General features: G+C 34.5%; 1 long non-coding RNA gene across 1 annotated transcript; it reads left to right on the forward strand.

Moving 5' to 3' along the window:
* Nucleotides 1-22,064: 22,064 nt before the first annotated feature.
* LOC128240192 (uncharacterized) lies at nt 22,065-22,852 on the forward strand. Its single transcript, XR_008262085.1, has 3 exons — nt 22,065-22,121; nt 22,360-22,541; nt 22,730-22,852. It is a non-coding gene; the product is annotated as an uncharacterized LOC128240192 (long non-coding RNA).
* The last annotated feature ends 2,217 nt before the right edge of the window (nt 22,853-25,069 follow it).

Below are 25,069 nucleotides of genomic sequence, written 5' to 3' on the forward strand. Positions count from 1 at the left end.
AGCAATGTATACAGTCGAACCTCGTTGGCTCGAACTCGCTTGGCTCGATTTTTTGTTGACTCGAACTGGATGTAAAGGACCGATTTATTTAATGTGTTGATGACTTCTATCCAAACACTGACGTTAGGGAACATTTTTTCGTAAATCTTTGTTATCTGCATATATAGGAAAGGGAGATGAATATCGTTAAGTATTATTATAATATAATCACGCATTTATTCTGGTAGAAATATTTAGAAATATTTCCGTACCATTTCGATAGAACAGTATAAGCGGAAAACGTATTTAGTTTTACTGAAATATTAGTTTGTTATGTCATGTCATTAAGTAGTCTATTAGAACGGCATGATATTTCTTTATAACTGAAAACGTTAGATATAACGAAATATCTGTTTGTTAACTCAATATAGATTCATATTACATCTGAACGTCAGGGCTCCGTAAAAACAATCAAGCACGGTCGTTATTCTATTTATGTCGACGTTTTCGGCCTGTTATACTTTCAGCAGAATGTTTTTGTTTACAGAAAATAACGTCAATATTTTTATAGTTATGCTCGTTTTACCATCATTTATAACATGTCAGGACAGTAGTCAAATCAGCAATATTTCATATTCAATGTCTGTATATTCATAAAAAAATATATTTGTCAAATTAACATCAACTTAAGTGTCGTTAAATGTAAAATAAATGTCACTGCTGTTTCAAAGTTTTCAGTCGACATTCTGAAACAAAAGTGCTCAATTTAACATGCATACATGCAATTCATACCTTGTGTGTGATTTCAGGGTTTTTACGGGACTATTTCAATTCAGGGCTTGTCCGAGTGGTTTCCCGCCCAACTACTTTAAGTCCCAAGTAGACTCGTGATCCAATTAACTCGTGTTTCACTGACCCGTTCCAAGGCGGTAATCCCATCATTTATCTGTTAAGCTATGCTGATGCATGTGTAGTCTCTGTGGCGTTTGTACTCGATATATGGTTATATATTTCATTGACGATTATTTCCTTTCCTTGTGGCACTAAACAGGGCCTGTCACGTTGTTTTCATCATTATATTTCCTTGTATTAATGGAATGTTCTTGCAATAATACATGAATTTTAAAGACTCGCATTATAATTTAACTTGTCAAGGTATTCGTTCCACAAATTTGTGAATTGTAAGAACCTATCGACCCCCTATTATTATAGTATCATTTGAGGCTTTCTGTGCAGATAAAGAAAATTTATTTCTATGCCGAAAATACTAGAACAAAAACGTATTTTTTGCCTTCAAAGATTGTAAAAATGCGCGGTTTACATCCGATTCTAGTTGACATATCAAACAAATAAACAAACTGTAATAGCTTTATTTATAGAATACTTTCGGTCATTTAACTTACATCTTAGTAATTGATAAGCAAATACAAGTAAAAAATTACTCACCTGTCAGTCAACTCTCTCTTTGAATTATTGGTTATTTCAACTGGCAAGACTATTTGCGAGTTAAGATCGTCTGACTGCATAAATATTTGACGAATCTAAAAGAAAACAGAGTTAACTGTAAAACGTGTTTGATGCATTGCAAATGAATTGTTCTTTCACAAAAACTGAATGCGTTTTTTAAATTCAATTATTTCGAATTGAAATAACAGTATTTAAGTACAGTGCATTTACAAGACTTGGACTGCCTTCCGTGTAATGTCAAAATATATGGAGCAAATCTGTTCATACAATCTTTGTTGTTCCAGTTTGTACTAAATTCTTCAAGCTCGACTCGGCAATAGCCGATAGCTAATATTATCACGATCAAGTCAGTTTCGGTAGAAACCGGTCCTGGTATCCATTTTAGAGATAATGAACAAGATCAATTGAACGATCGAACCAACTGTTTCTCAGACACCTTAACCACTCTATATCAATACAATCATTATTAATTGCACACTTACTCCATTCGAAATAAAAAGTCCCAGTTCAGATATTTCAGTTTCGGTTTCAGGGTATATTTTGACAACAACTGTAGCTATGTATTGGAAATCCGCTGAAACAAATAATGCACTCAATATTTCATTATCAAATATAACGTTTAAATTCAAAGCTTTTAATATAGTAGTAAATTTGAAATAATTAGAAAATTTCTGGTGGTACCTTAACTCCTAACATTGAATTGCAAAAATGTAAAAATGTATGATTGTGATAACACAGAACCCCATTTTCAATCATTGTGAATGCCTACATAGAGTGATATGAATACACATTGACCAGTAAAATATTGCATTTATACTCTTAGCCTTTAATTTTATTCGTGATTTGGAGATTTCAGAACTTGCTATTTCGGGACAGCCAAGTGTGGTTTGTATGCCTGGCGTTCGCCTTATTACCCCACGGATCTACCACGCAACTAATATTGAGACTCCATAATAACGATGGTAAGCCTAGAATAATGAGACAACACGTCAATTGGCGTACCCGAAATTGAATGTGCTTCAATCTCGAAACCAGGGTAGGCTAAAGTCGAAGGCTAATGAGTGTATAAACATGTCGCTTTTTGCTGGTAAATTTTGTAGTAATTTCACTGAATGTTGGCGTATAGAAGCATGAAAGCGAGTGAACACTGTTTCTTTACAACTGTAGTATTAACAATGTCCCCTGGGAATGGGAAAAAACTTTCACTCTAAACAAATATAATATATTGAGATCAAACAAATACAATACTTTTAGAGTGAAGGCGGTTAAGCTCAAAATACTTAAGGTTCTCACACCGGCATTGAAATTGTAATATGTAAGTTAAATTGTATTAAATATAAAACTAAGTAGAAGTTTCGTTTGTGTTCGGAAGTGAAAAACGTTACGTTAGCTACCACATTTGATAAGACTTACGTAGGCATTCAAACGCTGTGTTATTAACTTGTTTACTGACACGTTTTCCCTCACAGAGACACTGCCAACCTCCTTCTGTATTGATACAATCGGTGTTGTCTATACATGTATATGTATTGTTGTGGCATTCGTCAATATCTACAGTATGATAAAGCATCGCACTACTAATAAGTGATGTAATGATACAATCGGAACTACGTGGCCAGGTCCAGTTTTCAAAATATGTTACAATTATCCTTTCTAGAGACAATCGATTAAAGGCCTAACAAACATTTGTCAGACTAATATTGTGTTGGAACGGATACATATGGTTTTAAAATTTAATATAGTGATGCTCGATTTAAGCATAGTCATTGAAATGACTATGTTTAACAAGGAATGAATTAAAAACTGGCAAATGCTAGGATTATGTTTGTAAACAACACATTGTTGCAGTGTTAAATGGATAAACTCAAAACCACTTGACTTGTGAAATTAAAAGTATTATCCATTAAATTGCAATAAGAGTTTTCTTAAAGTTTCGTTTCTACTACTTCGTTAATTCATAAAACCGAAAGAAAATCATTGCCTACCAATGCAGAACTTATGAAGACCGTCATGGCTGGTGTTTTTAATATAGCCGTGCGTGCAATTACAGTCCCATCCTCCTGGCGAGTTTTTACAGTGTCCATCACACCACAGGAATTTGACTCAGTGTTTGGTCAAAAATGTAATATTAAGTTATTATATGACCAAAAACTGACAAAACAACAACAATTTCGGACAAAAACCTGGTCACTTATACTATCAATAGAGAAAGGATCGGCACTCCGGACGTGCCCAAAATCGGGTAAGTCACTTTTGATCTCAGTTTTCTTTTTCACCACCGTCGGAATCTAAACATTCTGCACATTTTTGAAAAGCCCTATCCATAACCTTTGTAATGATATACAACACTTGACACTTTTTTCGGAAATAAAAAAGAAATCGAGCAAACAATCATTCCTGTCAGTGCGATTTTCCCAGGTCGGAAAAGTGTATAGAACCCAACGTAAACAGTGTGTCAAGATCATGTAACGGTGGGAAAAAGAAAACTGAGATCAAAAGTGACTAACCCGATTTTGGGCACGTCCGCAGTGCCGGTCCTTTCTTTATTGATTGATGAATGCACTAACAAAACATTTTCTTTTACCAATGCAAATTGTGCAAATACAAATGGAAGTTTTGAAGTAACATGTTCGGAAGGATACGGACCAAATGTTACAGGCACTGGTCATCGCTCTTTTTAATGATTAATGATAACCTTTCAAGTTTGCTGTAGAGGCATTGGGAAACGTGACATGAAGACAGGTTTTGTCAATACAGCGACGTTTGTCCGGAAAATGTTCAGTTACTTACGTCAATGGCCTGCTATCCAATATATTATATTGGCTTCTATACAAGCTTTTCTCTCAGTTTTGTGTTATGACATTGCATAAATAATTCGAAAATGAATACAGTCATTGAGTTGCATTCAAACCTTTTGCTTCAGACATTAATGAATGCAAATCTATACAACATGTGTGAGGGCGAACTGAAATGGGGACCTGTACAAATACCATTGGCGGTTACACATGTCAATGTGCACAAGGGTATCAGAATAATGTCACGTCAAACAAAAGAACACCTTGCATAGGTAAGTCCTTCGTTATTGACAACGATTTAATTATATAAAAATCCTTTATTGAAAACGTCTGGTAATAAAGAGGTTGTCAAATAATGTAAAGTCCAACAAAGTATCACTTTGCGAAAGTTTCGGTATAGGCAAAAAGATAAATAACATTAATACTTACGTCCAAACAACTAGTACTATAGAGGTTGAAGAATAAGTCCACGTCCAAAAAGTAACACCTTACGAAGAGGGTAGGGCATTCAGTATCGGCAACAAGGACAATAATAATACTCCAATGGTTCTAGAAAGGGGTAATCGAGAGGATACAGAAGGTTACTACTTGCACGTGTACATAATTAATCCTTTCTTTTTGACAATTAACATGTTTAAACCAGACATGCGTAACCTGTCCTTTAAAGCAGCTGTACATGTCCATATACACACATACACGAAATGGTAATGACACTGCCACACTATACTGTAGGAAAATTATAAATGGCAAGGATTCAATAGATAAGTTTTTATTTTTCAAAATAGTTTGAACAGTTAGTTGTCAATTAATATGCAAATTAATGACCACCGCGTGTCAAGGAAATATATCGGGTTTCACACGTCAACTGAGTCCAAATATATTCGGATCTTGCATAAAACGCTTCCTAATACGTAAAGGTAAAAGGAAGAATCCTGAAATTAATTTAAAGGCACTTGCACCTTGAGCATGCCTGATTACTGTTTTGTGAATATAACTTCCCAATCAATCGAACTATTGTCTTTGTGTAATATATTTTATTGAAAAGATAGATTTCACACAAATAATAATTGTGTTTAGCTTCTAAAAAGGTAAGATAGATTTGCAATTAATACAAACGTGAATTACCATATTTCCTTATGTTAATCAAATGGTATAGCTATTCGTCTTTTAATATTTTCATTTTGAACGATAACGAAAACACGATGCTAATATTATATAATTTGGAAAAGTAGTCCATTGGTTACATTTGGCTATTTTGCACATTGAAACAAGTTGATTGGTTTAATATTGACCAATTGATAAATAGTTTGCAAATTTCAAAGAAAATAGTTTACCAGTAGTGACTGCAGGTTATCAGATTGCATCGCAGTATGTTTGTGTTTAAATTATTTTAAATGCAATAAATCGAATTATATTGAATGTAGAAGTATGTATTTTGGTTGATATCGATGAATGTACCACAGACGGGTATATATATGGAGACAACGGTTCTGGAGATTGTCAAAATTCTAATGGGAGCTACAACTGTTACTGCAAATCTGGGTATCATGCCATAACGTTAGGAGAAAAAGCCACAATTTGCCAAGGTAAAAACTCTGTTTGGGAAACGAATTGTCGGTAGACATGAAGTGAAATGACATTCATTTTGACGTCAGCATATGTCCGAAAAACTCTTATGCATTGTGTATATATTATAAATCATGTTTCTTTAAATTGATGCTGAAAGGAAATTGTTTACTAAACTTCTTATAACTCATGCATTTGAAATACAATAAGTTGTAGCCCTTTGATGTATATGGTATCTTAAAAACATTTTTACACACGGTCACCTTCGTCACATTCGTGTCAGTATTTAAAATATTGTCAACAATGGTCGACTGATATTATTCCTATTTGAAAAGTCAATAAAATTACAAAGTAAAAATAAAATCAGTTCTTTATTACACTTTCGTTACAGTCTCTAAAATGATGCATACAAGTATCGAAAGTAATTTGTTTTCAGTTTTTTGTTAAAAGTTTCTACAGTTTCAGCATACTAAATGTTCTTATGCGAAATTTGTATATAAAATCAGCAAGCATATTTCGAAAGAACGTATCTTTGGTGTTAAATAAATATGTACTTTTAATATAAATGAATGACTATTAAAACAGAAAGTAACATTGGGTTAGTCTATTTGATAACATACCGATGTCATTTGTTTAACGATGTATTATTAAGAAAAAATGAACACAACCTTTCAATAAAAATACATAATAAAAGTTCAGGACTAGACCGGTTGAAAGAAACTATTCGAGTGACTTTGATTTTCCTTCCAATGCCATGACAAAGGCCTATGTTCAATATCGCAAATAAATATATTTAGTAAAGATATATGATTTTTTATGGTTTCTTGATATTTATCAAACAAATAGAATTGATATTTTACTGTAAACAATCATTGTTGTTTTTGTTTGTAAATCTTATTTCTGCAAGAATTTCCTCTTTGGGCTTTGCTATAAGATCTGCAGAAGAAGTATCAAACAAATGGCAGAATCTAAGAATAATTGCAAAGGAAGAGGTGACAAGGTGAAAATATTTGTTTAATTCTTAGATACAGTACATAGAAGACTGCAAAATAATAAATACAACCAAATGTCATCTTTAAAAAAATAAAATAGTGTGATGTTGATAATTTCACTGGTTTGTTACGCTGTTTTCATTTGAAGAGTTTCACAGCACACACAATCATTAAAAAATGTTTGTCACTAAACTGTAAGTAAAGTTATCGGTCATGGAATAATAAAATTTTCTTAAAATTACAGTGAAGAGCTGCAGAGACGCGATAGTGGGAGGGGCTTGGCAAGTCTAAAGGTTGCATCGGAGCAATCTCAGAGGATTGTGTCTGTTCATGGAATAGCGGCATAACAGGAGGGACGGACACTGACGAAATTGGTTTGAGCTTTTGCAGTTTGTGTTTGAATAATGTACGATTACTAAATAAAGAATGCTATATGGAAAACCCAATTTTCTAAAAATAAACGTACATCATGTTGCTATTAATATATTCTTACTGAAAAGCACTGACGAATCAGTGAAATTTTACTCTTCAAAGCTGCTCAAACATAAACATAAACATTAACACGTACCTGTTATTCCATTCACTTGTCGACACATCTACAGTAATCCCCATTTTTTGTCAGTTTATAGAAGCACGATCACAGTGGCTTGATGACAAAGGCTCATTAAAGTCACTAGCCAAAATTATATTTTAAAAAATACCCTATACTGTAATATGAAACAAGTGAAGAATGTTCGCCCGGCGAAAACGTAAACAAAGACCAATTCTCGTTGAAAATTATAACTTCTTCGTAACCTACAAACAAAATACCTGGCTCATAGATGCAGTGGCCCGTTATATACACGTTAACACCGGTATTCTTGGCGAGAGAAACAGTATATGACGAAAATGCTTCAAAATGCGAATTATCACAAGCGCTAGCCAGACATTGTTCTGTCAAAATGACATAGTACCCGGCTCACCTTAATCGATTAGGGAAAGCGGTTGAAGGGCGGGGCCCACCGGAACACTCAACTCTTTTCCGATGGTAAGAAGATATAAGCATCATTTATAAAATCAATTTCCTATTATTTTTATTGTTTTCGTGATTGTTGCAGCTAATTATTATTATTGAAAGTTAGAATTAGAACTGAAGTGTAGTAGTATAAGTTATACTACTAGTGGTAGTGGTAGTCGTAGTAGTAGCAAAAACAGCAGCAGCAGCAGTAGCAGCAGCAGTAGCAGTTGTAGAAGTAGTAGCATCAGAAGCAGTAACAGCAGCAGGAGTAGTACCATCATCAGCAGAAGCAGTAGGTAAAGTAGTATTAGTAGTATCAGTATCAGTAACATTATTATTATTATTTTTATTATAATTATAATTAATATTATTATTATCATTATTATTATTATTAATTAAATTAATAATAATAATCTTTTTCAGCAAAAGCTGGTTGAGACACAGCAACGGGTACTAGAGAAATATGAGAGGCGTTTGGACAACGAGGAAGTTGACTCATTCATAAAAAGTCAATTTTTCAATTCAATTAAATTTAATTGTATTGTATTGTATTGTATTGTAAATAGATATGTAAAAATGACAACGAACAAAACAAATAGTTAAAGCTATTCTTTATTATAGCATGATGATGATGATGATGATGATGATGATGATGATGATGATGATGATGATGATGATGATGATGATGATGATGTAAACTTGATGATGTGAGCATGATGATGATGATGATGATGATGATGATAATGATGATGATGATGATGTAAACTTGATGATGTGAGCATGATGATGATGATGATGATGATGATGATGATCTGAACATGATGATGTGAGCATGATGATGATGATGATGATGATTAAAAGTAACTGTTAACAATAAAATCCCGTGTCGCTGTTCCAGTACCAACATCATCCTGCACATTATTATCAATGTTCTGTATGACATCTCCATCCTCTACCTCTGGCATGTTAAACATGGCTGCTACATTATGTAGAATTGCACAGGCTGTAGCTATGCGAAAGGCCTTATCTGGACTAAGTCTGATCTGAAATAAAAATAAATAAATAGTAATCATAGCAAAGTTTTTAATATCATCACATATCAGAAAGGTGAACAGTAAAATTAAAAATTAAAGTAGTCACGTTATGCACTTAAACTATAGACTGAATAAACTTCGAGTAATCAAAAAAACATATTAAAGAAAGTACTTCACTGTGCAGCACGTGGAAGCGCCGCTTGAGCCTCCCAAAGGCCCTTTCTATGCAAACCCGGGTTCTAGTATGGGCTAGCTGGTACCTCTCCTTGGCAGGAGTGTCAGCGTTCGTAAACGGCGTCATGAGGAATGGCCGTAAAGGATACCTGGGGCGGGGAATAAAAACAATATCAATAATAAAATTGACAAAAAAACAACAACGTCCCGATTTTACAATCTTGTTATCATGCGGCAAAGTTCAATATCTCAACTGATTTTATCTTGTTGGGTGTGTAAGATTGTTTATACTCGCCATCGGGCCTTGCTCATTCAGCGATTGCTCCCTTAAGAATATTAGTCATTTCAATTTTTGGAGCATGCTGTGCACAGACAGAATGTAACCCTGTTTTGAGCTACCCTGGTTCTTTAACGTCCATCAGTGTATAGCACTGACCCCCATTTAACGTCCCTCCCGCGAGACGATTAATATGTTTAGTGATGCGACAGGGAATAAAAACATGCGACCCCTGTATTGAAAGTGAAGTGTTTATAATTAACAACTAGACCACGGTTCAGCTACGAATTTCATCTGATGACATCATGCTTTGTATATGCTGCTTACCCACTATCTCCAAGCAGCACCACATCTTCCAGACATAGATTGTCTCGTTGTAGCCTGTTGCACAGCCCGGATGTCCTGAACACGTGTGCATCATGGCACGAGCCCGGCCAACTGGCGTTGACACTTGTGAACAATCCTGGGAAAATAATGATTTAGTTATTTACCAATTAGCTCAACAGCACGTTCAGTCTTACAATTTTATGACATTATTATAAACAACAGTTGCCTTTTTTATCATCAATTCAATTCAAACATTTATTGCATGAAGGCCTCCAGCCCATATCATCAGGGACGGTCCTTTAATGTTCCTTTATGTACAATCACAAATGTAAAGTTTGTATGTGTCGATGTCGGGGGAGAGAGGGAGCACTAAGAGCTGTATGTCCCATCTAAAACCACTCAATCATCCAATTCTGGAGCCATCCCTGCGTATGGTTATGTTAGAGTGGTAAACTGCATTAAGTTAAATGCAAAACATTTAGGTGGACCATTTGTAAAACTTTCTATGATAATTGTCACATTCTGACCAAACCGAATTTGCCCATAATTGATCGATAATCGGGGTGAATTTCAGATTTTATGACCGTTTTGGTCTAAGACGAGTTGACAAAGATTATTTGATAAGCGTTTACAAGAAAAGGATCTTTAGAATGTTTCTGGTGAAATTTCAATCATTTTTTACCTTCATAGTCGCAAACAGCCTGCATGTTGATACTATGATATCCTTTTCGGTTGACAAAAGCTGGCTCATCAACAGAAGGGGCCTGGATACGGATGTGTGTCCCGTCTACGCACCCCACTACGTGAGGGAAGCCTGCCGATGTGAAAAATCCACTCTTCACTATATTTTTCTCTTCACCGGAAGGCCATACAATGAATCGTTTCATTCTTTTGCAAATAATATCTGTCACGTGGGTTACCACACGAGAAACTGTTGATTTGTGGTAACCCATGCTGTCTCCTACAACATTGAAAAACGCCCCTGTGGCGAGGAACCGAAGGGTTATAAGAACCATATGTCGCACACTGAGGGCTCTGTTCCTGTGAGTGTCTCTTTTTATGTCATCCTTCAAGATATCCTCCAAAAATTCTCACCATCATTTGTGAAACGATACCTCTCGTGCATTTCCCCATCATCAAGATGCTGAACATGAGGAGTATGTCTATACTGACGCTGTTTCCTTACATTTGGTAAAAATATACCTGCCATGATAACGCTGCCGTTAACTTTAATCGCGGTTCTTATCACAATTAACTTTAACGGTCAGTTTCACCGTTTACTCCATCGTTAAAACTTAACATTTCTTTGAGCAACAGAAAATTAACGCCATGTTGAAATTTAACGGACCGTTAGCTGTTTAACGGTCCGTTAAGCCTAACGGAGGTTTTGAGCAACCGGCCCCTGATAGTACTTTTATTGTATTAACATATTTCATTAATGACAATCTCACGAGTATAATTGTGAAAAATCGGCATGCCTTTCGTTCATGTTCATAATTGTTTGTAATTATCATCAATGTGATAAGAACAGTAATCAGTTCGGAAACTGTCGAGGCCTTCTACGATATTAAACGTATTGCCTCGGATATATTCGTAACAATCCGTCGGTAACAGTTTATAATTCTTGTTATCATTGATTTCATTTCAAAAGTAAAACATTTAATCATATCGTATACGTCTTATATGATGAATACATATTTGTGTTATTCAAGCTGCCTCTCAACTATAGAATTTTTCAATCAAATATCTGAATAGAATTTATTAACGTCAAAAAAATGATCTTTTCTCGTAGTGTTATCTCTAGGAAAAAGATCAGCAGGTGAAAACACTTGAACACTGTGGATTTTAGGTCCTGTTAATGGAATTTGATTTGATCTCGTCTTTTTGAACAGACGTGAGGATTATACAGTGAGCAAAAGAACATATTAAAACGCTGACGTTATGAAGTTACGTGAGTTTGCCATGTTTGGCGCGTATTGTGCAATTGTGTTTAACCTTAATGTGATTCCAGTGTCTGCAACAGGTATGTAAACATTCAAAACAAATCTTGTTCTTGCCCATATGTCTATAACCTGATACCCAGAATATTGTTACAGTAGTAACTTGGCGGTTATCTGCACATTTAAAGGGTATGACTTGGAGATCGAACCTGCAAACTTGTTTGAAACTATAAGCTATGCTCGATTGTAAAGATATTTTAAGCTGATATAAATCACTCTGAAGTCCATATCCTGAGCAGAAATCAGTATGGACAAGAGAGCACTCTTCTTGTTGGTATCGAACGCACATCTTCTTCGGTGAAATTAGGGCAATGTTTAGGCCTACTCAAAGAAACATTTGGAATGTAAAACGCATCTAATGTTTTAAACTCTATTATGAATAAATGTTTTGCCATGGAACTGGCAGCGAAACCGGTAGTTCACCTTTGATCTAAGTTGATAGTCCTTACTCCATACTTTATCATGATTATTTCCATGTCATTTTCTAAAGGCAAAGGTTCACTGTTGTACGTATAATCGACAAAAGACAGATAAGACAACAAATCACATGCAGTTCCCATAGGAAACGAAGAGATTGCAGAATGGGTAGGGTGGTTGCGGGGAACGTGGAGGTTTATTAAGGACAGATATCACACTTGTCCAAATCTGTGTCAATTACAACAAACCAAAAACATGTCAAATTTAGTTCTTCATAATGACACCATCGTATACTTTTCTGGTAAGCCCGTACAGTGAATTGATTTGATGAGTGCACGTTTGATTCAAGGGACAATTCGCACACATACGCTACACATGTTGAAAACATATATTTGAAAAAAATACATATTTAAATACTTAAATAAATGTATGCAAGTAACTAAAAGCCATTGAAAAACAATTTCTTTTTGCACATTTTACAACTATTTGTTATCAAAACATTGATGTAGTTATCAGCAATCACTTGCTTATTACGATGTAATAGGGGTTGAAGGGCGATAACAGAGATATATCATGACCATTTTATGTCTTACTTATTTCGTAGATACAGTCACTTCCGCTTTGATATTTTAATTATCATCCGTGTATCTGTGTTGGTCAAGTTTAAAACTTCCTTTTGGCTAGTTTGTTAGTGTTATGATTCTCGTCAGGAAGCTGTAAATTGCTGTTGCTTTGAAATACCGAATGTCAATAAAATTGCTAAATTAACACAACGTATTATTTCAAAGATAAAATATAATTAAAGTAGCTTGTGAAAATCATGTCTATCAGTGCATAGGGTATTTAATCAGGAAATGGTTACTTCTACAGGAAAAAATCAATTTTTGTTATTTTTGTTCAGTTTACAAAAAAGAGTTGAGAAGTCTAAATCATTGACTTAGATTTTCGGAGTGTTAGGTCAAACGTTGCACTAGTGTACCAGATACCAGATAAAGGTCGCGCACGTTTGCGAACTATTTGTACTTGTTGCCTTTTTGCATCGCGGGGGGGGGGAGGTGGAAACTCGCAAACGTTAGCCGTTGCTGAACAAAGAGCGTTACCAGTAAATGTAACGAAGACGCAGTAAAGAGGCGCAAGGCAAAGGCATGACATACAATATGAAAATGAACACAGTGTCTCAAAGAAGACTGAATGCAGTTACAGACAAACATGTGTATTAATAACTGATAGACAGTCAACGAAACAGGATCTCAATGCCAATGATATTGGGAGCTTATGCAAACAGCAAGAGGAGAACACTCACACAAGTTTGACATACAAAAATGCCGTTTATCATAACATTTTTGAAAGAATCAGTCTTTGGGATGGTTGATGTGTCAGCTTTTGCGTTCGCCTCAAGTGTAAGGCAAATGTAAAAGCACATATGGGAAAAAATAATATATCAGGCACTTGTCACAAACTTGAACTCACCGGTAATACTGATTAATATGTTTTTCGAATTTTTTAGAATTGTTTAACATTTAAATACCTAACAAATCAGGCTCGTAAAGCTTTACTATAGATCACTAGATTACATTCAGCATAAAGAGAAAACATTATTCTGACTAAAATGACATTATTGACTCATAGCTCACGTTGATGTCAAATATCAATCAAAGGCAAATATGTTAAGATAAAGTCCTCCGTCAAATAAAGAAAAATGTTAATATTTGTTTGCCTATTTAACAAATCTAACGCTATAACTTCTATATCAGGGCATCCTTTAAGGCTTGTTTCACATTCCTGTCATATCGACGTGCTAACAATCTCGTGATAAGATACTGATATCATGTTATATGACACATCTTGTTATCTAGGTGTCCGATCAATTGGAAGGAAAATGGCATGTTATTAGTGTTTTTGCTACTGGGGTTAGTTTAAACATGATGTATTTTACAACGATTGAAAGGAAGGTTATGATAATTTTTACTAAGTCACAAGCACGATGTTGTGCGATAGTTTGGTCTTATGTTATAGGGAAAAACCGGAGTACCAGGAGAAAACACACTTGTCCGGCTTGGTGACTACTATCCAAACTCATATGCGCTCATGCTATTGGGTCATCCCCTGTAGTCTCCATTCTTCTATAAAGTTCAACTGAATGGTAGTATTTAAGGAATGAAGTGCGGGCTTGATGTCATTATCTGTGTATAAGTGAAGTTGGGCTGGTGAAAGTGTGTGGACCCCACGCGTACTTTAACCAGCCTAACTGCTTTCTTATCCCCGTTTATTTCATAATCAATCACGCAATTCATAACTTATATTTACACAAATAGATGATAATATACTTCACGAATTGTTAAAAAAATCATTTAAGAAAAACCTTACTGATATGTTTTTCTCACCCATTCTGTAAATTGAATTACCCGATCGTAGCCGGAAACAGTTTATCATATTACGACACGACAACGCGGGAAATAATTAATCACTTAAGAACACTTTTAAACCTAATCTTGAAACTCAAATGACATTACTACATTTATAAAAGCATAAATTATCTCATTCCAACATGTTGATTTAAGGTCTGCACCCAATTAAACAGGATAAACACTTCAAATTATATGTATATAGTATGCGATGATTTGCGATCCGAACACAGCCAAAGATGTTGCGTTCATGAACAATTTTAAAAAGGCAGTTTATTTAAAGATGCACTGTTACTCCCATGTAAGATTTAACACATTTAATACAATTGATTTAATATAACAAACAGGATGAACAAAACTCGAAAACAATGGTTCTGATGACGGATACCGAGTTTAATTTAAAAGGTACAATAAAGTTGTTAACGCCTCGTTTAAGCGAACAATATGGAAATATTCGGATGGAAACTATGAACTTCTTCGTAATAAGATTTCTTTATTTGACTGGAACACATGCTTTTATTTCCGGACTAGCTTGTCAGTTAAAGGTTCATAATATATCCTAGCGTGGTGTTCTAAGGAAACTCAAAGCTGCTCACACTTCAACTTTTAATGTAGCATAATATCCAATACGAGTAGTATAATATGACGTACTCTAAAAATACAGAAATAACAATCATAAGCATAATACAAAGAATTAATACATAGTAATTCATATATATCATCAATAGAAATAAATTAATGACTTCTAAATAAAATATAAGTCATAACAACTATTCAACTCAATTGAATAGTTTAGCTGAGATAATCTAGTGGCCGTGATCATTGCTAAAATACATAGAAAACTATACATTTTACATACCGATTGTGGATCGGGTAGTCTATTACTACAACTCACTCTCCGCTCTGCATCATCCAAACTGTGCCCGTGTTAGTCTGTCTCTTGAAATGTCTTGAAAGTTACATCATATAAAATACATCAGCTGTGCCTACCAGTAGTGGCTACCACAGAAGTCAGGTGAACAATGACCTCAAATTCCCTCCAAAACTAAGCAAAGAACACCTGATGACCACAAAAGGTCACATAGGTTATTATACTTTCAATAATCATGAATGGTCAAAGGGAGATAACCACAATATTAAAACTTAGACCTGGTTACACTTTGATCGGGATATTGATGTCCATGCAACAGATTTCACTAAACAACTCTTGTTTTTCTGTGAATCATGTATCCCAAACAAAACTGTCACTATTCGAACATTACACCATCGCTGGTTTTACAACGAAATTCGTACATCTATCCGTCGTCGTAAAAGGGCATACAAGTGAGCCAAGACAACCAAGAACCCGGCACATCTGCCAACCTATAAGCAGTTACGAAATTAAATGAAGCAAATCATCTAACTCGCTCAGCAAAACACTCTAATTTCAACAAATTAGCATCTGCATTACGAGAACAACATCAAAAGCCTGATTTTTGGAACTTTATCAAGCACTTTACGCAGCCTACGGACGCAAAACAAAATATCCCAACATTGATACACAATAACCAAATATATGAGGACAACTATGACAAAGCAAATGTCCTTAATACGTATTTTCAATCTCAAAGTAACCTCGACAGCTCCAATGCAAACCTTAATATCTATAACAATGGAGACACTGCCTTATTATCTGATATCGTTATTACTCCACAGGAAGTGTCTGATGCTCTTCGTATTCTTAAGAACGGTAAAGCCTCTGGACCAGACCTTGTAAACGGTACAAGAAGTTTCCAAAGAGCACTCAACTCCTTTAGCAGGACTGTTCAATCACTCGATGCAGCATAGTAAGGTCCTTCGACAATGGAAACTCGCACATGTGTGTGCAATCTTTAAGAAAAATGACCCCCAGGATGTTGGAAACTACAGACCTATATCTTTGCTAAGTGCCATTAGTAAAGTTCTAGAACGAATTATCCATAAACACGTGTTTAACTTCCTTTGGCAAAACAATGCTATTACGTCATTTCAATCTGGATTCATCCCAAACGACTCCACTGTCAACCAGCTTACATCCGTCTTTCACTCATTTTGTCCAGCTCTCAATCAAGGCAAAGAAATAAGAGCCATTTTCTGTGATATATCGAAAGCCTTTGATAGAGTTTGGCATCAAGGCCTTCTATCTAAACTCCAACAGAATGGTATTTCTGGACGCCTTCTTAATTGATTTCATGATTATCTTTCTAATAGAAAACAATGTGTCGTCGTTTCCGGTGTTCATTCCGACACTGTTTCAATAACTGCTGGTGTCCCACAAGGGTCGATTTTGGGGCCACTCTTATTTATTGTCTATATTAACGACATTGTCAATGATGTCAAATCCACTATTAAGCTCTTTGCTGATGATACTACCTTATATATTGCTGTTGACGATCCTAGAGCAGCTGCTATCTTAATGCCGACCTGCATAAAATCAACGAAAGGGCTAAACGTTGGCTTGTCACTTTCGATCCATCAAAAACCGAATCACTTCTCATCTCACGAAAACATAACAGGCCATATCACCCACCTCTCTTTATGAACTACGTCCCAATCCAAGAAGTCGAAAATCATAAGCACCTTGGAATCACATTATCATCGAAAGCAACCTGGCATGAACACATAAACACCATTAAAAAGAAGTCATGGCAACGTACCAATATTATGAGGCAATTCAAGTTTACACTCGATCAAATATCATTGGAAATTATTTATAAAACATTTATTAGACCCATTCTGGAATATGCCGACATTGTGTGGGACAACATAACTCAGGCTGAAACTGAAGATCTAGAACGAATCCAAACCGAAGCAGCTAGAATAATATTAGGAGCAACGCAGTTGGTGTCGCTAATCATTCTTTACAGGGAAACTGGTCTCGAACCCCTTAAATCTAGACGCGAAAAACACAAACTTTGTCTATTCTTTAAAATGCACCATTCACTTGCACCTTCTTATTTAAACGACATGTTGCCATCATTTGTTGGTGATGTAACGACATACAGATTAAGAAACGCTCGCAATATTCGCAATATTCAGTGTAACTCTCAACAATTCGCCTCATCCTTTCTTCCTTCAACCATATCGTTATGGAACTCTCTGTCCGATTCAACTAGAGAATCACAATCGCTTTTTTCTTTTAAGCATGCACTCAATAAAAATAACCCGGTCGTTTCAGACCAATTTTATGTTGGAACCAGAGACATATCCATTCAACACGCACGACTTCGCATGCACTGTAGTTTATTACATGAACATCTGTTTTCAAAGAATATCATTGACAGTCCTTTATGTGTCTGTGGAGAAATCGAAGATTCATATCACTATTTTTTCACTTGTCCTATATTTGCCGACCAGAGAATCGCATTGCTTACTAGCCTTAGACCACAATTTTATGTCACTTTGCAACTTTGCACTTTTGTAAGAAATTATATTTCTATAATTATAGCATCCTACCTTAAAATGGCGTAATACTCATGTTGTACCATTTATTTCTGTATATTTCTATTACTTCGCACCAGCAGTAGTGTATCAAACAATTCCTGAAAATTGTTTTTTTTTTTCATTATTTGTACTCACCATATCTCTAACAATGAAAACAGAAGAGAGACTTAGTAAAACCAATTATGGTCAATTCTCAATTCTGTGATTTACTCACTGTTTAGGCATTTCATTACTCCTTATTGTGTATGTATGTTATGCATTTCTGTGGCTTAAACGCGTATTTACTATGTTTAATATTTTCTGCAATAAATACTGGTTAAACCAATTTAAAAGGTATTGCTACCTTACCGGACCATAGTAAATCACAGAAAATATTTAAGCATTCACTTATCATTTAATAGTTTTGCGTTTTCAGCTATTTAATACACAGTTATAAAGTTGTTAATAGTAATTAATATTTTCCATAAATGCATTATTTAGTAAGTAGTTGAGGGTGTATCACTCAAAATTTATGTTTGTTTTACATGTGTATATATTGATTTTGAATAAGAGTGTCACTTTAAGGAATTGAAGTTTAGGTTTAAATATGACTCGTTAACATTAAGTAGACAGATTACACGCAAAAATAATTCCTTATTTCTTGACCTATTCTTTAATTTTCCAAAAACCTTTAAAGTTGGAGACCTCTTCAACTTTGAGCTTCAAATGGATTTTTTTTGTTTAAAAATGTAAACCACAAATACGAATATAAACGAAATACGTAACTGAGTATATGAATATGCGAAATAGAAGATATTCTTTCAGTGTAAGATATTTAGGCCTCACCAAACTGATAACTTCTTGATCGGATTTTTTCCAAAAAAATAATGGGGCGAAAGAGTGAAATAATATTACAAAAACTTGTTTTAGCAAAAAAGACGAGCGAGCGAAGAGCAAACAACTATATATATAGTCACGTTTACTCACATTTTATTCACTTATTAACTAAACAGCGATATTGTTAACAGAACAAGGATAACATCCAGTGAAAGAATGATAACACTACAAGATAATGTTATACAATTAGTAGTTCTGAGATCAAATAAATGTTATTTGAGAACAAGCAAATGAATTGATTTAAACTATTTAATAATTCAAAACCTCAGTTTCTAATTGTTAAAACATGGGGAAGTGATAGGAAGTGTGCAACACTGTGACGGTAAATAGTTTGACCTTTGAGCATGTGCACTTTTCATTGTTATGTTATCCTTAACTTATAATTTCAGTTGGTGGATGGAATATGTTTATGATTTAAATGATAATAAAATACTGATAATCTACTAAAATTGTGGCATCTGGAAATGGTTTGGCGTCTGGTTGGAACTACGCATTATTTAACGGGTATTAAATCTATTCAGTATTCCAATTTGCATACATTAACTTTACGTATTGCGGTAATAAATTAAATAAATTAATGGTTCAAAACAAACAACGTTCAAGTTAAGAAAACGTGGAAAAAAACGCTTGTGTGAGCAAAATGTGAATTCGGGTTTGTGATAATGTATGGTGACGTATGGTATCTTACGTACATATTTGTTTTATTCAGATGTGGACGAATGTGCAGATGATTACGGTGGCAACGACAAATGTCAACAGAACTGTAATAACACTGATGGCTCATTTACATGTTTTTGCGACAGTGGATACGATCTTGATACAATAACCAATCGGACCTGCTCAGGTATACAACAATTTAGTTTAGGAACTTTACGATTCCAATTAGCATTATTCTCTTTCTCCAAAACAATTATAAATACCATACTTCTTCTTCTCCAAAGTAATTCTAATTTACATCATTCTCATTTTCCAAAAATATTTCAATTAACATAATTCTCATTACAAACGCAGAATAGGACAATGTTGGCATACTCATATCAAAGAGAATTAAATAATTAAATGAAGGCGTTTCGTAAGTCATAATTATGAAATTTTATCACAGCCATGCATTTTCCCTACAGATATCGACGAGTGTCTGCGAGGTACTTTCACCTGTTCACAGGCTTACCACGTTTGCTCCAACACAATTGGTGGATATGAATGCGTCTGCTCGTCTGGACGAATATTGAATACAACCAGTAACACTTGTGAAACTGTTGGTGTGTATTATAAATTTCGGATTTCTGTTTAATGTAAGAACATTTTAACTTTCAAGTACGAGGGTTGATCCAGAATTACGTGGACTTTTTTAATAATTCAAATATCGTTGCACAAAGAACATAGAAAATTCACACACACTACATATTACATATCTGGTATAATTCCTGAAATTTTCAGAACGATACATAATTTATTTGCTGAATTACAATGCATTAATGACGTATGGTTAAACCTGACCGGCGCAGTCCAATGACGTTAGTGACGTTGCGCTCATAAAGCGTCACATTTTTTCGAAGTAATTCCCACTAACACTGACACACTTTTCATGGCGCGTAATCCACTGCGTATAAATATTCAAATACCACTTTCTAGAAAACGTAGATATCGCATTATGCACATTAACTTGCAGTTGATAGAATGAATTAAAACGATGTCCTCTAAGATACTTACTCGTAATTCCGATGGATTTAAAAAAAATGCATGTTACAGCGACAAATGCAATAATTAAAACATCTTTATCAAATTAATCGAATTACTTTATTATATCGGAAGAATAATGTTATGCTTCACGAAATTATAAACATAGCGATAACACAAGTACGAATGTATATAAATAGCGATTACAAGGTCTGACAAGTGCGAAGAAATTCTCAAAAAGTACAACATATTACATGTCATAGTTGTGGAGCGATGATACAGGTTAGAAGAATCGCGTATGATATAAATACTCAATTAAAAGAAATAGAATAGTACTGATGAATGACAGGGCTTCACAAATGTGATAGTATGATCCCACGAGTGCGTGTTTTCTGAATGCTCTACCTTTACAATGCTACAAAATAGACGTTCGTCGTATCATGTCATTGGCCGTAATGTTTAATTATGATGCCTGGCAACTCAAATTTGACTATTTAAAAGGATATTGCATACTGAATAATATATGTTAAAATGTCCGAAAACACGTATAACTAAAGATATTGCACATATATATATATATATATATATATATATATATATATATATATATATATACAGCCGAATCCCGTTGGCTCGAACTCGCTTGGCTCGAATTTCTCGTTGGCTCGGACTAGATGAAAGGACCGATTTCTTTATACTGAAGGTAAACATCACCGCTTGGCTCGAATTTTCCGAGGTTCGAGGTATTTTTGCCGGTCCCTGGGAGTTCGATCGAACGGGGTTCGACTGTATACATTTGAAAAGAAATCGGACGTGGTTAATGACCATTTTTGCAATCATCTAAGGCCAAAACTTGTTTCTAATATTGATTTCGTATAACCATTACATATTTCGTTCCTACGCATTGAACTCATTCAAATATTACGGGGTGACCGGTCACCCAAGGTTAATATAATTGTACATCGCATACATGAACATGTTTTTGTTTTATTTGCAGACGGTAGAATATTTGTTGGTTCGCTTGTATATGATATAGATGAAGCAAACAAACTACTTGAAAGCAACGAAACATTAGACGGTCTAAAGGCAAATGGGACGAAATGGGTATATATATATATACAGTTTATTTTTTAATATCAATTACCGTTTATAATTATGTGACTTTAAGACGCGTGGTATGACTAGTATTTCTTCACAAATGCTCAGTCCCGCTTTGTGCCGAAATAAAAGCAGACACTATATACCACTATAAGTGTTCAAATCACGTTATGATGTGGAAACGACCGGTATAAACGCTTAAAAAAGCTACATTATAATTTATCTTATCAGACCTTATCATCACAAACGAATTGTATGATTTAACACAATACGTCTTTACCGGAAACATTGTAGATGTAAATGAACTCTAAAATTTGGATGTTGCTCTCAAATGTCGTCAATATTTAAATGATGACAGTATACGACTGCAGTTTTTACTGAGAGAAGGCTCAAACCGTTGACATAGTTGCTCTTTTCATTACTAATGTATTTATCAAACCGAACAGCTATTTTTATATGAGTTTAAGAAGTTTCAGATTTAGAACCATTCCATATCACACTCTTTTTCAGTTGGACGGAATGCTGAAAGGCAACATTTCTGGACATTTTACAGTTTATGCAATATTTATCTCGGAAAAGTATGATCTTTTTTGTTTGGTAACGTTATTATAATACACTCCGTATATAAAGTTAAAAAAATGTTAACAAATCAAATTATTTTAGGAAGAATCTGTTGTATATTATTTTGCAACGTTTAGCAACATAGTAAGAAATTTACATCATCCAAAAGTCATATATACATTGCAGATACTATACACAATATGTCTGATCACATGATCTAGAGCTATTAACTGATATCATGACTATTCATTTCAGAAACCAGGAAAACAGTGCACTGTCCAAGAAACTGCATATAGAGTTTACTGTAATAGTGAACTCACCTAGCAACAATTCATATGATACTTTGGAAGAGAAAATTAAAACTATCTTAAAGAATAACAACTCATTTGCAGGAGTCAGTATTAGCCCGTCGACGTTACAGGCCAACATTTTTAAACGTATATGTTATATATTTACTTCTTTATATCAACGGCATCAATTTAAATTTATTACAATATGCTTACAGGTTAACTTTTTGGTCAACTTTATTGCATTCCATTAAAATACGTGCCAAACAAATCAAGATTATTTTCTGAATAAATGTACAGTAAGAAAACCATTTCACAGCAAAATATTTCTTTAAAAGCTTCTGAAGGGGGAGTTTGCAACGTGCCTGGATATACAGAATGTGACCCCCTGACTACTTATTGCAAAAACGAGGAACCGATACAATATGATAATCCAAAATCATACTACAGCTGTCAATGCTCTGATGGCTACAAACAGACATACAGAAGTGGCGCTTTTTGTGAAGGTATAGGCAGTTATCGCAATTTATCATTGTGTGTGTAATATGGACTACATACTTGTAACAATGCTAAGCCAGTCTTTACAGTCCAAACAAAAGAACATTGTTATAATTAATTAAAACTGATACAGTAGACGCTTTGAAAAAATAATTAAGTAACAGTATATAAAATTGGGTGAGTTTAGGCCAGAAACTACGAAATTGTGTTCAACTCGTTATCCAGTTGTCGGTTAAATGGTGTGTTTTCAAAACATTAAATGAAATAACGAAAAAATGAGCAAACTTTGATGCCAACAGGAAGTCATTGTGTTGCGTCATTTATCCACCGAATTAGCTTCTTTTCGAGGATTTCTTTTATTTCAAACCTGCCTTTTAGTTGGATTTATGTCTTTCATACTTAGGGTTAATCTAAATTATTGCTAGAAATACAGTTTTTGCAATTTACTATTGTTGTTGTGTATCAATATGGTAATAATAATGCCCGTGTCGTCATAAATGACATAAATGTCTATAAGGCAAATCTTTTTGGTAGATATAGATGAGTGTGAAGTTTTTTACACAAACACATTCCAAGAAAGATGTGTCCACGGTTTGCAATGTATCAACCAAATTGGCGACTGGAATTGCACCTGTCCACAGGATACACTCTGGATGTCTGTTGGAAATAACTCTTACCCAATGTACCGGTGTCAAGGTAGGTAGTTAAATCATAGTACCTTGGATAATAATGATAATCGGCAATGAATGATCCTTGTGGGGGGTTTTCACGATTCCTAATCATAATTAAGGCTTCAAAGCTTGTTCTTTACTTGTAGTTTGTATGGTGTTATGCTTTAAAACACTTTCAGTGATTAAAGTAAATGATATCTTTTTTACAACTGTCATGAAAAGGCTACATTGAATTAGGCAGGCAGGCAGGCAGGCAGGCAGGCAGACAGGCAGGCAGAGTAGTCTATTGTCGTAAACATGTAAATAACAGTTTTTTGACAAAACATGATATGTCAAATAATAATTATTATGGTCACAATGATACATGGCAAAATAAGAACGAAAAGAGAAAAATAAATAAACACAGATAAAACATAATATTGCTTTATTATTTTATACAAATGGTAAATATCTAACTAAATGTTAATTCTTAATATATGCAATACCAGGACAATAGGGATTTGGGAGTCATAAATTTTTATATAGGCTAGATCATATTATTGATCACAGGATTTCTTAAAAGAAATGCTTGGTTTATGTATTTACTTAGATTTCTTATTTCGACTATATTTTGAGATTTCATTAATTCAACAAATTTGTACATACTTGGGTTTCTAACATAGATTCTTTTTATCAACTCCTTTCTGATATTGTTATACACAGGGCATATTATGACAAAGTGGTATTCGTCTTTTATATCGTTAGAGTTACACAAAATACAATTACGATCAGCCCTTTCAATTCTATTACGGCCATATCATCCTGTTTCAATATGTAATTTATGTGACGACAATCTTAGCTTAGACAAAGCCATTCGCTAACACTTGGTGGCACGAGAGTGGGCTATTTATTTGATAGGGTTAACCGGAGTGCCAGGAGACGAACAATTTGACCGGAATGGTTATCACAAATCCAACTTATATGCACCTATTTGTTTATCCTTCTCCTCATGTTTCATATGTATAAGTATTCACATATTAAGTATGAGATGCGTGGCGCTATTTGATGCTTCATGTCATACGCCTGTTTCCAATTGTTTAAGTTTATGCTTTATTTAATAAACATTTCGATGAGAAATACTGAACATTTTGCATACCGTTATCTCTAATATTGCGTGAGGTATGAGTTTACAAGTAAGACAATGCATCTCGCATGTCGAATCCTAAAGTTGACATCATACACGTGACGTCGCAACAAGTTTATAATTTAAATTACACGCAAGCTTAACAGATCAATATTCTAACAAATACATTTTGAATACTTACATGGCGCATATGAAGACGAATTTGATTATTGATTGTTCTATTATGTATACATTAGGGTCGTTCGAAACAGACAATATATTGTCAGTCGAAACAAGTCGGGACAAAAGCCTTGGTTTATATGGAAACAAGTCGTCAAGAAAATAATGTGCCAATGACTGTCCTTTAAAAGAAAGAAGTTAGGAAGAAACGCTTGCAATACTGGAGT

Source organism: Mya arenaria, chromosome 7, assembly GCF_026914265.1.
Source record: "Mya arenaria isolate MELC-2E11 chromosome 7, ASM2691426v1".
Lineage (NCBI taxonomy): Eukaryota > Metazoa > Mollusca > Bivalvia > Myida > Myidae > Mya > Mya arenaria.